The 13286-nt window shown below is 44.7% G+C and overlaps 1 protein-coding gene and 2 long non-coding RNA genes across 5 annotated transcripts in view; 2 read left to right on the top strand and 1 right to left on the bottom strand.

Moving 5' to 3' along the window:
* Positions 1–874: 874 nt before the first annotated feature.
* Positions 875–10042, top strand: LOC309661002. 2 transcript variants are annotated; one of them, XR_014263776.1, is made up of 4 exons: positions 875–2970; positions 5827–5894; positions 6567–6782; positions 8255–10042. It is a non-coding gene; the product is annotated as an uncharacterized lncRNA (long non-coding RNA). The 2 variants fall into 2 exon arrangements; XR_014263775.1 differs by lacking the exon at positions 6567–6782.
* Positions 2979–13069, bottom strand: LOC309661017. Of its 2 annotated transcripts, none has more exons than XR_014263796.1 (3): positions 6074–6558; positions 4165–4516; positions 2979–3345 (listed from the first exon to the last, which is right to left on the bottom strand). It is a non-coding gene; the product is annotated as an uncharacterized lncRNA (long non-coding RNA). The 2 variants fall into 2 exon arrangements; XR_014263795.1 differs by lacking the exon at positions 2979–3345 and adding an exon at positions 12968–13069 and having other exon boundaries at positions 3503–4516; positions 6074–6153.
* The window catches only part of ELF2 (E74 like ETS transcription factor 2), a 95653-nt gene continuing 95186 nt past the window's right edge, over positions 12820–13286 (top strand). Inside the window, exon 1 of the mRNA XM_082462177.1 lies at positions 12820–12838. The gene's annotated coding sequence lies outside the window, so the exon portion shown is untranslated. The remainder of the gene's footprint in view (positions 12839–13286) is intronic.

The raw sequence follows: 13286 nt of genomic DNA, 5'->3' as shown, positions 1-13286 counted from the left end.
ACTTTGCTCAAAATTGTTAACACAGCAAGGAAGTTCCCTTCTTATCATTTATGTCTGCTCTCATAGTAAAAGTGGTGTGCCTGGCTTTGTAGGCAAAATGCTCTACTGTTTGACTTAAAAATGTTTTTTTTTCTTATTTTCCCTCCATTTTGTTTAAAGATGCATAACTTTGTAAATAAGCTACCTTTATCTTACTATTACTACTAATGTAAACCAGATGGGATTGGGGCCTTCCCACCCTTCGGAGACTTAGGAAAACTGGGTGCTGGCACCCACGTAATTTATGGCCTGTGCGAGTCCAGAGCCTGCTTTGAGATCTCTGGGACTCCCTGGAAGCTTGCCTCCTCAGGGCCCCCTGTGCTGCTGCCTTAGGCAAAGATGGACGTCAGGAACACTCTTTCCACTGTTTCCACTGAGTTCCTTATCTACCAAGTACTGTGTGAGGTTAATCACTTTGCCAAGGGTTTGTGAGGTCGCTGGCCGGATGCATCTCACAGGGCACAGCCAGCTTTCTGTCATCTCAACAGCTCCACCTCCCCAAAGCCCTCTCCAGCGCAATCAACAAATCCCTCTCCTTGTTCTAGGCTGGACAGTGCTTCCTCACACTTAGGTCTCAGCTTCCAAGCAGGCTCACCATGGAATTTTCCCAACAGAGGTGGGTCTCATTCCTAAGAGAAAAGATCACACCAGTTGCTAGGAGAATAATGTTTTCCCATTTGTTAAACTAAGACAGAGGAGTATTTGACACCTACCTGGGTCAACAGAGCTCTATCTGGCTGACACCTCTGTCATCTCATTCACTGGAAAGGTTATTTCAGAGAAGCTGCTGTCTGAGAGTCGCCCTTTCTCTCGCTCCATGTGGTCCCTTTGAAAGATGTGAGCTGTAAAAAGGGAAAAACCTTCCTAATAAGTACACATATGGAAAGAATTATCTCTGATAATGGAGTCTTTTATTTTTATTTTTAAATTAATTTTTACTGGAATATAGTTGATTTACAATGTTGTGTTAGTTTCTGCTGTACAGCAAAGTGAATCGGCTACACATAAACACATATTGACAATGGAGTCTTTTAACTAATAGACTCTAGTCCTCTCATCACGTTAACTTCCTGAGCATCATGTTTATTATTCGTCACCAAGGTTTTGAGGTCAGTTGGTATTATTATCTTTATTTAAAAGACAGGAGACCTAAGATAGAAAAAAAAATTGTAATCAGTTACGAATCTAGGATTATATATTTCTTGGTGTCCTGGAATCATTTCCAAGGTGGTTTCAAACCACAGATCATGAATTACTAGCTTTAAAGATCAGTTTTTATGGTACAAATGTCCTCAGTAAAACTCAGAGAACCCAAAGTCAACATTTACCCCCAAGTAATTCACATTCCAACTCTGGTACGTGAATAAGTCCTTATTCAGGAAGTTCTTCAGCGCCCCCTGGGGGAGTTCTTGCGATGAAACGTTGTGCCCAAGATGGTAAAGAGGGTTTCAGAGGGTAGGAGAGCCATTCAGGTATTCATGAATACACACTTCGTTTATTTCTTTATGAACTTGTAAAAATTAAATCAATGTAACAATAATTTGGAGGGGAGAAACGTTATCTGATTTTCGACTATCTTCTGAGTGACATATGCACCAGGCACTGTTTTGAGTCACTGCAAGGACACAAAGTTGTGAAAGATAATGTCCCTGCCCCCAAGAAACTTGCAATAGGGAGGACACAGTAGTGAAATGATAATAATGATAATAATAATACCTAACCCTTACAGAGTACTTGCTCTGCGATAGTGCTTCTCATCTAATCTTTTACAAGCAGCAGAAGAAAGTAAGACAGAGAGATAAGTAATAATAACAGGTAATATTTATAGAGAACAGACTTGTGGTTGCCAAAGGGGAGGAGAGTGGGGGATGGAAGGACCAGGAGATTGGGATTAGCAGATACAAACTAGTATATAGAGGATGGATAAACAACAAGGTCCTACTGTAGAGCACAGGGAACTATAGGGAATATCCTGTGATAAACCATAATGGAAAAGAATATGAAAAAGAATACATATATACGTATAACTGAGTCACTTTGTTGTACAGCAGAAATTAAACACAACATTGTAAGTCAACTGTACTTCAATAAGATTTTTTTTTAATTTTAAAAATAGGTAATATTTATTGAGCCCTAACATATGCCCAGACACTTTTCTAAGTGCTTTATATATGTAAGCTCATCTAATTTTCATTGAAAACCTAGAAGGTAAATAGTATTATTTTACAGGTTAACTATCAATAATTTAACCCTTACAACAAGCTTATTAATTGAGCCTTATTACTGTTCCTTTTTGCAGATGCAAACTGAGGGGTAGAGAAAATAAGTGATTAAATAACTTGGCCATGGTTACCTATCTAGTAAGTGGTGGAACCAGAAATCAAAATCCTATCACCGGTGCATTTAATTTACAGGAAGTCAACCATATGCACTGAGACTCAGAGAAGAATTTAAATGGGGAGTCACACGCTTCTCAGCTGTCACACGCTTTGGAGGGATTGTGTTATGGGAGACGAAGCGCTGCCCTGGGAATTCCCTGGCGCTCCAGTGGTTAAGACTCAGCGCTTTCACTGCTGTGGGCCTGGCTTGGGGAACTAAGATCCCACAAGCCTCGTGGCACGGCCAAAAAAAAAAAAAAAAAACTGTCCTGCTCAGTTCCTTTCACAGCTTGGACATTTCGCCAAGCCACGGGTGACTTCAGCTTTGCAGTGCTGAAGGAGAGTGCCGTTGACCTAGGGAGAGCAGTAATTGCTCTCTAAATTGGCACCTTCTTAGGAAATTTCGAGAGATTTTTTGCACTGTAACATTTTTTGTCCTTGCTCGCTGACTTTGGAGCCAAACTCCTGTGTAAGACGTAAGGCTGCTGTATACAATGATGATAAACTGAGGACAAACTTAGCATCACTGAGGACGTAAGAACCAAAAGCTATGGTGAGTCGAAGCGGGGCAAAAATCGCACTTTGTTTGGGGGATGGAGGTTTGTTGGGAACTCAGGAAAAACTTCCTGGAGGAGAGGATATTTGAGCCAGACCCTGAAGGATCTGTAGCTTTGACAGCCAGAGCGAGAGAGCAGTTTCGTGTAGGAGGAGCGTCCTGAGCGAAGGCAGAGGGGTGGGAAAGTTCAGGGCGTGATCCTGAGCAGCCCGCTGTGGCTGGAGTGAGGCCTCCCTCAAGGAAGGCGGTGGGAAGTAAGCCTGAGAGCTGCCGTGGGTCCTGGCACAGAGGCTTCTGTAGGGGAGGGAAAAGTTTTCCTCTGCCCTCTTAGGCTCCCTGGCTGGGTCCGAAAAGGAAACTGACAAAGACAGACTAACAGGGGAAAAGTATACACGTTTATTTAATATAAGTTTTACAGTACACGAGAGCTTTCATACAGAAATGAAGACCCAAAGAAACAGACCCGAGTGCTTTTAGGCTGCGTGGGATGAGGAGTGGACAGTTGTGGAGCTGGATGACTGGGTAAGGAATGGAAGGTAATTGTAAGAAACTAGGGGAAACTTAGCAAGGCCTCTGGTTATTATTCCTCTTGGTGTCCCTTTGTCGTTGGAGACAAGGACGCTCCTTTCCGAGGGACACAGAGAGGGTACCTCTCACAGGAGGGTTTTACGGCCTGCTTCAGGAAAGAAGGGGTGGGAGAGAGTCAGAGTGACCATCTTGCTTCTGCTATTTAATCAGACTCCTTTGGCTTACAATATTCAATACCATACTGAATATTTTGGTGCCGTATTTTGGGGCAGTGTGTCCTGAACCCCACCACCTTCAATGCCAAGTTGATGAGTCTGTCCTCAGAGGTTCTGAGCAATGACACCAGGGCTCTGCTACAGGGAGATTAATCTGGCAGGGATGTGTGAAACCAACTGGAACTGGGAATAGCATTTAGCAGACTAGTTACAGGTCTAGCGCGGTAATCTGGGAAAAACGGAATAGAGACTTGTAGGGGATAACTTCGGTTTGCAAAAAATGGGAACCAACTTGATGTAGCCTAAGCTGAAAAGGAGACTATGTTATAAAGGAACTGAGTGATTCAGAGAACCTTGGGGCAGGTGGGCAGCTGGGCCTCAGGTTAACAACATAAGCTCAGGGCCTCTCACTTAAACTGACTGCTGTGGGCCCCAGTAACATACTCACATGGTCAGGTGTTTTGTAAAATCTGTTAAAGTAAAACATTTTAGCCACGGTTGGTTAAGATCACTGTCTTCTCTACTCACTCCCTCCTGGATTCTGCACCAACCCCTGCTGGCTGTTTTTTCTCTGGGGAGAGGGTTGGAGGCAGGGAAAGCTGCCTCACCTTACCTGAAGCTGTGGACTACTTCAGTGTTTTGCGACAGTTACATGTTTCCTTTTTAGGCTCCTGTGTCAGACGAACCATCTCTAATCCTTAGATGGAGCATTTAAACACACCTGCCAACTTGGATTTCTCTTTAGGCTCTCCGTATAACAAGACAGTCTGTCCACTGTAAAACTGTTCAAGCCTTGCAGCCTGGGTACAATGACAAGATATAAAACGTTTGAAGATTCAGAAGAGAAACTCATATACAAACAAGCTGTAAAATATTTATTCAAAAGGTTCATAAAGTTTGAGTGTGCATTTTAACTGTAATTTGAAAAGACATTTTGGAACATTTCAAGAGAACAAATAAGAACTAGATTCCTGAGTTGAATAGATATGAAGGGTACCTTTTTATCATTTTAAAATTTATGTATTGAATTTGTCTATTTGTTTTTGAAAATATATTTTTTATTTAGATAAAAATTAAAGGACTATGAGACAAAAGTGATAAAGATGATGGTTACATCAAAAATAGAAATTCAAGATCATAATTTCAGATCATACCAAAGCAAACATTCAAAGGAAAAGATAAATTTGAAAATAAGTAATGAGGAAGCTTTGGATTATACCAGAGTTGACAGAGAGGAATTAATTATAGGAATACATTGGCAAAATATGTAAATACATGGCTGATATTACCTTAAATAGTGACATCCGTAGAGAAAACATAAGACTCATCACCACTACTCACTGAACATCAAACAGCAACTAATTTTTCTTTTGAGGTCCAAGAGGCTTTTAAAAAATTTTTATTGAAGTACATTTGATTTATAATGTTGTGTTAATGTCTGCTGTACCGCAAAGTGACTAAGTTATACATATATATTCTTTTCCATTATGGTTTATCAAAGGATATGAAATATAGTTCCAGTTCCCTGTGCTATACAGTAGGACCTTGTTGTTTATCCATCCTATATATACTAGTTTTCAAATAGCAACTAATTAATGAGTGTTTTCAAGTCAAAGACTATCTAAGATTAGTCACTGCGTAAGAAAACTGGAATAAGCTGCAATCTTACTTCTATATGAAAGAAATGTGATAGAAGTTCCTGCAAATTGAAAACTATCCTAAAACTTATGTGACATTATCAATAACAAGATATGAGGCTAATAGAAACTCTTCTAAAGTATCAGTAATAAAAACCAAATTTTAATATTCTAAGCTAGAGGAGAAAATTAATTCTTTCCATTCTCTCCGTAAAAATAATACTGCAAAATCATCACAGGAAGAAACGAGAGAGTATGTGGCCAACGAACGTAAGAAAATTATTTTAGAGGCGTGGCAGGCAGTTGATTAATTAAAAATAGTACAGTATGTTTTAATTTTCTTTCTCCACTCAGGCAACCCTATAAAAATGCAGACTTTGTAAGTGGGCTCTGGAATTCTCTAGCAGATTATAAGCCACTTTGGGGGCTTGTTGAATTGTAAACTGTGCTCCTTCGCCGACCTCGAATCACAGGAGAGCACAGACTAGGGAGAAGCCAGCCCGACCTCGCCTTCGGCCTTGGAGATGACGTGGCGGAGAAGGTACTATTTGTGAAAGCCAGCTTTCCTCCTTGAAAGGCGGATAGCATCCCTACTGCAAGGCCCAGACTGGGGGTTTCACGTGAGTTCATCCGGGCAGGCTGGGGAAGCCAAGCAGAGTGTTGGGAGCGGGGAGTCTGGACCCAGCCCGCTTACGTTTCCTGCCTGGCTCCACTGCTCACTTGCTGGTGGTCTTGGAAAAGTCCTTCTACCCCTTCAGTTGCCTCAGTTTCATAATCTGCAAAATGATGAGAATCCCTTCCTGACTGGGTTGTTATGAGGATTAAAAAAAAAAAAAGATTAAGAGAAAATACACGTTTGATCAACCCTACCTATTAAGATGGTGCCAGATTTCCAAAGCATTTTGTTGGTATTTAGGACTCTGATCACGTGTAAGGACAGATATTATCAATGACTGTACTTATTCATAGACTCTTGAATATTAATTTGAACCACAGAACTATTTTTATTTCCCTCTCTCCTTTACGTTATGGGAGTTTCCAGTCTTCCCTATAGGTTCGCAGTATCTTAAAACTCTCAATTCCTCTGCCCATTTATTCCATTCTTTTCTGTCTGGGATTCCCATTTTAATGATGGTTCTCCTGTGACCTTTTATCCTCCGTATTGATTGGCTTCTTATCCTGGCCTTAAATTTCCCTCTTTCTTTTTGCTTAGCAGTCAGTGTCATCAGCAGATATGGAAAGCCTACTCAGACACAATGCGGCAGACAGGAAGAACAGGATACAGGAGCCACAGGGCGGAGTAGTGGGAATATGTTGGCAACCAGCGGAAAAGGGAGTGTCTGGAGAGGGAGATAGGGAATGCGGCCAGAAACACTCAACCATCTGCAGCAGTGCCTGCTGTTAGGCAGAACAGGGATGCCAAACAGAGGTGAATAGGGCTGCCAGGTGGCAGCAGTACCCGACGAATCTGGGGGGGGGAATGGGACATGAAGCTGGTGTCAAGGCTGAATCAGAGGGCAATACTTTTCATCCGTGATGTTTGGACATGAACAGTTGAAACAAGGCTGCATTTTAGATGTACGTGGTCAAGGGCACAGGCTCTGGAGAATTCAATCTCCAACTCCACTGTCTACTGTGTAACTTTGAACAAGTGGCTTAATCTCTCATAACTTCAGCATGAACTGTAGGATGGGATACTTACACAGAATTCATAAGATTTTTTTTTTTTTTTTAACATTTATTTATTTGGTTGTGCCGGCTCTTAGTTGCGGCTTGCAGGCTCCTTAGTTGTGGCAGGTGGGCTCCTTAGTTGTGGCACGTGAACTCTTAGGTGCGGCATGCATGTGGGATCTAGTTCCCTGACCAGGGATCGAACCCGGGCCCCCTGCATTGGGAGCTCAGGGTCTTAACCACTGCGCCACCAGGGAAGTCCCAGAATTCATAAGATAAATGAACACAAAGTATCCAGTGGTATACTAATAGGGGCCAATAGTATAGTTATTATTGCTGTTATTGTTTACTACTACTAAAATAATGCTTCCCACTCTGATTAGCTGACCAGTAGGAAAAATCCCCAGAGAGGAAAGCAAATAAATAATGGGAAAAGCAAGGCTTTTGGTGTGCTTTTCTGATCTTTAGGGTGACCTAGGAAATGAATGGAAAGAAAAATTTCTATTAACTCATTTTGACTTAGCAGCATGGAAGAAACAGCTCAATGTCCTTGAAAACTAGTCAGCCTGCAGATACGGAAATTTATTTCAGATCTTTCTCCATGGAAGATATTTATCTTTGTGTTTTAATTAACTACTATAGCATTTATCCTGAATTTTATTAAGAAACCAATTTCATTCAGAAATTTTAAAGATTAACGTAATCTTAAATCACTAATAAAATGTCTTCATGTACATTTCATTTGGACTTTTAATTTTATGACAATGGAGGCAAAATCTGCTTACAAAAATTGGTTTTAACATGGAAAATATTAGAAATCCTAACTAGAATAAAGTGTAATCCATCTTAAACACTTCAAATATTTTTAAAAAGCAATAAAATGTTCTTTTTTAAAAAAAATATTTTTGGCTGCACTGTGTGGCATGTGGGATTCTAGTTCCCCAACCAGGGATGGAAACTGCGCCCCCAGCATTCGAAGTACAGTGTCCTAACCACTGGACCGCCAGGGCAGTCCCAAAATGTTCTTTAAAAGTAATTTATTTGTAGATGGAATTAATACAATGCTTCCAACTAAAGCACTATTCTAAAGAGACGACTGCTTTTTAAATATATCAAGAACTTAAATTATGAAATGACATTAAGTACTTATTTCACTAGAAAACATTACATGGCAAAATTACACCTGCAACTCATGATGATTTGGCTTCCTTTCTATATTAAAAACTTTAGGGGCTTCCCTGGTGGCGCAGTGGTTGAGAGTCTGCCTGCCAATGCAGGGGACACGGGTTCGAGCCCTGGTCTGGGAAGATCCCACATGCCACGGAGCAACTGGGCCCGTGAGCCACAACTACTGAGCTTGCGCGTCTGGAGCCTGTGTCCCGCAACAAGAGAGGCCACGATAGTGAGAGGCCCGCGCACCGCGATGAAGAGTGGCCCCCACTTGCCGCAACTAGAGAAAAGCCCTCGCACAGAAACGAAGACCCAACACAGCCAAAAATAAATAAATAAGTAAATAAATAAGTGAAATTCTTTAAAAAAAAAAAAACTTTATACTTTCTGCTTGTTTTACCTGATTGCATTTGACGGTACAAATGTCATTCTCAAGAATTGTTTCATTGGATTCTGGAAGCTTAACATGTTCCTCCAAAATTATTTTGGTTTTCATCATTCTCTCAGGCCGGCCTCTTATAACTTGTTTAATATACAGTGTTTAAGAGATTCTGACTCATAAAAGGCAAGATGGTACCTAAAACAAAATGTGAGTTTGGAGACTGGGTTCTTTTGCAGACCCAGAATATGGGAGAGTTATGAGTGATTATCTTTGGAGACACCCAGAAAGGGGCGGTGAGAGGTGTGGATACAGTGGCTCATAAATAAGGTAGGTTAACACTATAATATAACTGGATAGTTGCCCAGAACCGCTTATTCTTTAAAGAGAGACAAAAGAAGAGATTTTTCTGGCTGTCCTTATAAAGTCTACACGGTTGCTGGTAATCTGGGATTTGCCCACCTGCAATGAGGGAATCCAACAAGTTTAAAGACTGTGTCAGTCACTCAAAATTCACAGCTGTGGCAGGGCCTTGTGACACACGGCTTCCAACATGGCCCTACTGATACTCATCTTCTGGTGTTCATGTCTTTGTGTAGTGCCCTCCCACGCTGAGTTAGGACTGGTTTGTATGACCAATAGAAGAGGGCATAAGTCGTGGTGTATGACTCCCGAGGCTGGTCAGAAAAGACAGCATGGCATTCCTTTGTTCTTTTGGGTTACTCACTTTGAAATGTTATAAGGGAATAGAGCCTTATTTAATCAGCTATAACTTTATCAGCTATAAAGTGCTCAAGGATTTGCCCAGAAAGAGAATTTCCAATTTGGGAGGGACAAATGATTTATTGGCTACCACTCAGAGAATTTAGTCTTCTCCTTCATTCCTTGTGTTGCGTATCACTCCCACCCTTAAGGCAGGTGCTAAGGGGTCCTTCTCCCACTTAACGTTCTGATATAAAAGTGGGGACAACCTCTTCCCTTGGTTAGCCTATCATACTGAAGACAGGCTGAGTAGTCCTAGAAAGAAAGATCTTAAAAAGAGACTTTCTTAGATAATTAGAGAAAACAAAAGGGAAATAAACAGAAAAATACAAAATTACTCTACTTAGTACATATATTATATAATCTTACTAATATTTGGTCTATATATATATATATATGCACGTATATGTACATAAATGCATAGAAAAAAGTCTGGAAGCTTAAATGCTAAACTATCATTTATGGTTACCCGTGGAACAGTGGAGGTATGGGATGGCTGGGTATGTGTGGAGGGTAAGGCATGGAAAGAAAAGCAGAGAAGGAAAGGAGACTTGGCTTTTTTAAAAGTCTATTTTGTATTATCTGAAAATTGATGATGGGAATGTATCAATGAATCACTTGTATAATTAAAAAATGAACTGTGTAATATAAAAAAACAGAAGCAAAAGCAATCTAGTTACCACATAGAGCTCTCCTATTCTGTGATTATTCTAGGACTACTGGCCACATCAGCCCTTTCCTCCTGAATTCTTTAGAATGCTTTGCTACAAACTTTCTGGGTTTCTTTCTTCACTGCCTTCCACAAGGGATGTGTCTTCCAAGACCCACTGTCAAAGAGCTACCTCAGAGACATCATGTTTGGCACCTTCAAGGTCAAGAGAGCGGATTATGGGACTTCCCTGGTGGCGCAGTCGTTAAGAATCCGCCTGCTAATGCAGGGGACATGGGTTCGAGCCCTGGTCCGGGAATATCCCACATGCCGCAGAGCGACTAAGCCCGTGCGCCACAACTACTGAGCCTGTGCTCTAGAGCCCGCGAGCCACAAGTACTGAGCCCGCACCTGGAGCCCATGCTCTGCAACAAGAGAAGCCACTGCAATGAGAAGCCCGCGCACCGCAACAAAGAGTAGCCCCCCTCGCCGCAACTAGAGAAAGCCTGCGCGCAGCAACTAAGACCCAACGCAGCCAAAAATAAACTAAAAAAAAAAAAAGCAGATTGCTCCATTTCCTATTGCACCAGTCAATGAAAGCAACACTAATTCCGGGTAGCAAACCACCCCAAAACACAGTGCTTAAAACAACAATTTTTTTTTTTTTTTTTGCAGGTCACTGGCTTCAAGCTGGGGATGGTTCTAGACCCGCCCCATGTCTCTCATTCTTCTTGTACTAGCAGACTTCCCAGGCATGCTCTTCATATTGTGTAAGGCAGGTGTGAGAGAGGCAAGCAGCAACATGCAATACCTCCTAAGGCCACGCTCAGAACTGTCACACTACCACCCATATTCCTTTGGCCAAAAGCAAGTGGAACGATCTAAGCCCAACGTCTGTGGAGTGGAGAAACAGTCTGTCTCTAATGAGAGGAACTACAAAACCACATTTCAAAGGGCGCGCATGGAGCAGTGAAAAATCGGAACACTAATGTTATTTACCAGTGTTTCTTCCTGGGACTTTCCAGCTTACTTCCAACTGACGGTAGAGGAGATACATTTCTTCTCATGTTAGCTGCAAACAGGAATGATTTGACCCAGCAGGTGAGATCTGTTCCTAACTATAGAAATCAGGCGATGTTGTTACATGCTCCTTAATACACCCTGCTAGGGTCATGGAGATGCAGTAGTACTGATTATTAAGTCCTTACAAATATAAAAGTGGACAATGGTTCCCTTAAGTGATAGGGTTTTTTTGGTTTGTTTTTTGTTTTTTAACAGGAAATAGGGGATTAGGAATACTGCCCTAGAAAGGGTGCTGTTTGTAGTATCCTGTTTAACGTACATAAAAGGTTTCAATGTTGTAAGGCTTTATAAATTCTTTAGTTCAGAATAGTGGCAAGAGTCGCTATGTTTTACAACTCAGGAATCCATAAAACTTCATCAGAGTTCAGGGGATCTCTCTGACTAACCCTATTTGCTACCCAGATTTCCCCTACGTTTAAAAGGAAAAATCTCTTACGAAAGTAAGTACCCAGAGTTGCTTTTTAGGATAGGAAAGAAAGAATCCCCCCCCCCCCACCCCGCCTCCGCTCCCCGGTAAATAAACAGGCGTTATTAGCCTTGAAAAAGAAAAAGAAGATCATTAAATTCTTCGGCTCTTCAGAGACTTCAATCAGTAGGGCCTTTGACGTCTGAGCCCTACTCTAGGGTTATCTCCATGGTTCCCACGTCACTTTCAAGAACAGACACCACTTGTATTCCTCAGGGTTTCTTCTTCGCTCAGGACAGGCTGTGGAGCCGCAAAAAGAGTGAGTCTGGAGCCGGGAAACGAACCTGGCGAATACTGCGCCGGGTCCACCGGAGGGCGGCTGCAGGAGCCCGAGAGGGGACCAGAGTCGGTCCCCACGCGCACCGGGACAGTCACTGCTCTTTGTTAAACAAATACAAGCCAGTGCGGCGGCGGCCAAATGTAGTGGTGGGGGAAGAGATTGAGGCGTTTGTGTGCAGAACTGGGCGTAAGAAAGATCATTAATGAGGCGCTCCAAATGCAGGACAACCCCGGGCACCGTGTCATTGGCTTTTGTGCACTTGAAGGCGCGTGAGTGCCCTGCTCAGAGGTTCCCCTTTGTGTGAAAGTGGGGAAACAAGAAGCGTGCGGCTACAGCTGGGTTTTCATTTTCGAATTCGCAGGCACCAAAATACTCCCGCGCTCACCCACTCCCTCATTCTCGCACCGACGTTCCTCGGACTTGAGGTACTTCTCCGTCCGTCGCCGACCGAGCGAGCAGCGACAATGGCCCGGGGCGGGCGCCCGCAGCTCTCGGGGCAGAGCCAAGGGACCGCCCGCCGCGCTCCGCAGCTGCGCGCTGAGCCCCGCCGCCCGCCCGTCAGCAAACGCGGGCACCAACCGCCGCGCGGCCCGGCCGTTGGGCGGGTGGTAATTTCTGGGAATGGGGCGGGGTCCGCGGGGGTACAAGGCCGGGCGTTTGCAAGCGAGCAGGAGGAGGAGGAGGAGGAGGAGGAGGAACGGGCGGCGCGGAGGAGCGCGAGGCGGCCGGGGCGGGGCTCCACGAGCGTCACGGGCCGGGGGCGGGGCCTGGGGCGCGCTCCGGCCCGCCCGCGGCCCCACCTTCTACTTAGCCCAGGCTTTGGAGTCGAGACCGGAGGGACCCGGGCTAGGAGTTTCAACGACCTCCGGCCCCCAGTGACTGTCAGGCTGCCCGAGTGCAGAGCCGTCCCTTAAGCAGAAGGGCGGGAGTCCGGAGCTGGGGATGGGGTGACAGCCGGCGCCCGCGGGGGACCTCAGAGAGTGGCGAGGGTGTGTGCGTGCGCTCCGGGCCGGCGGCCGCTGCAGGTGCACGCGCGCCCCTACACGCCTGCCCGCGCTCGGGAGCCCCCGCGCCAGTCCCGGGCCGGGGCCGGAGTCGGGAGCAGGATGGGGGAGCCCCGAGCAGGGAGCGGGACAAGTGGCGAGAGTCTTTACCTGAGAAGGCGGGCTTGGGAGAAGTTGGGGGCTACAGGGCGGGCGAAATTCGAGAGAGCCACCGAGGCCTGGTGGGCGGGCTGGTGGGGGCCGAGGGCGGCGGGGCCCCGCGGGGTATAAATAGCCGGCCCGGGTTTGACAGGCGCGGCGGTGACTGGCGGTGCCGCCCCCCCTCGCCGCGTGGGGAGGGGAGGAGCGCTCGGAGCGGGCGGGGTTGGGGAGGCGGACTCGACTGTCCTGTTGGCGGCGGCTGGAGGCCGAGGGGGAGGAGCCGAGGCGGGGGGTGGAGGGAGGGGGCCGGGAGCGGGGCGAGGGCGGG

Source organism: Balaenoptera physalus (assembly GCF_965194825.1).
Source record: "Balaenoptera physalus genome assembly, chromosome: 5".
NCBI classification, from domain to species: domain Eukaryota; kingdom Metazoa; phylum Chordata; class Mammalia; order Artiodactyla; family Balaenopteridae; genus Balaenoptera; species Balaenoptera physalus.
Note: the sequence above shows the minus strand (reverse complement) of the source record. Positions and strands in the feature narration are given on the sequence as shown.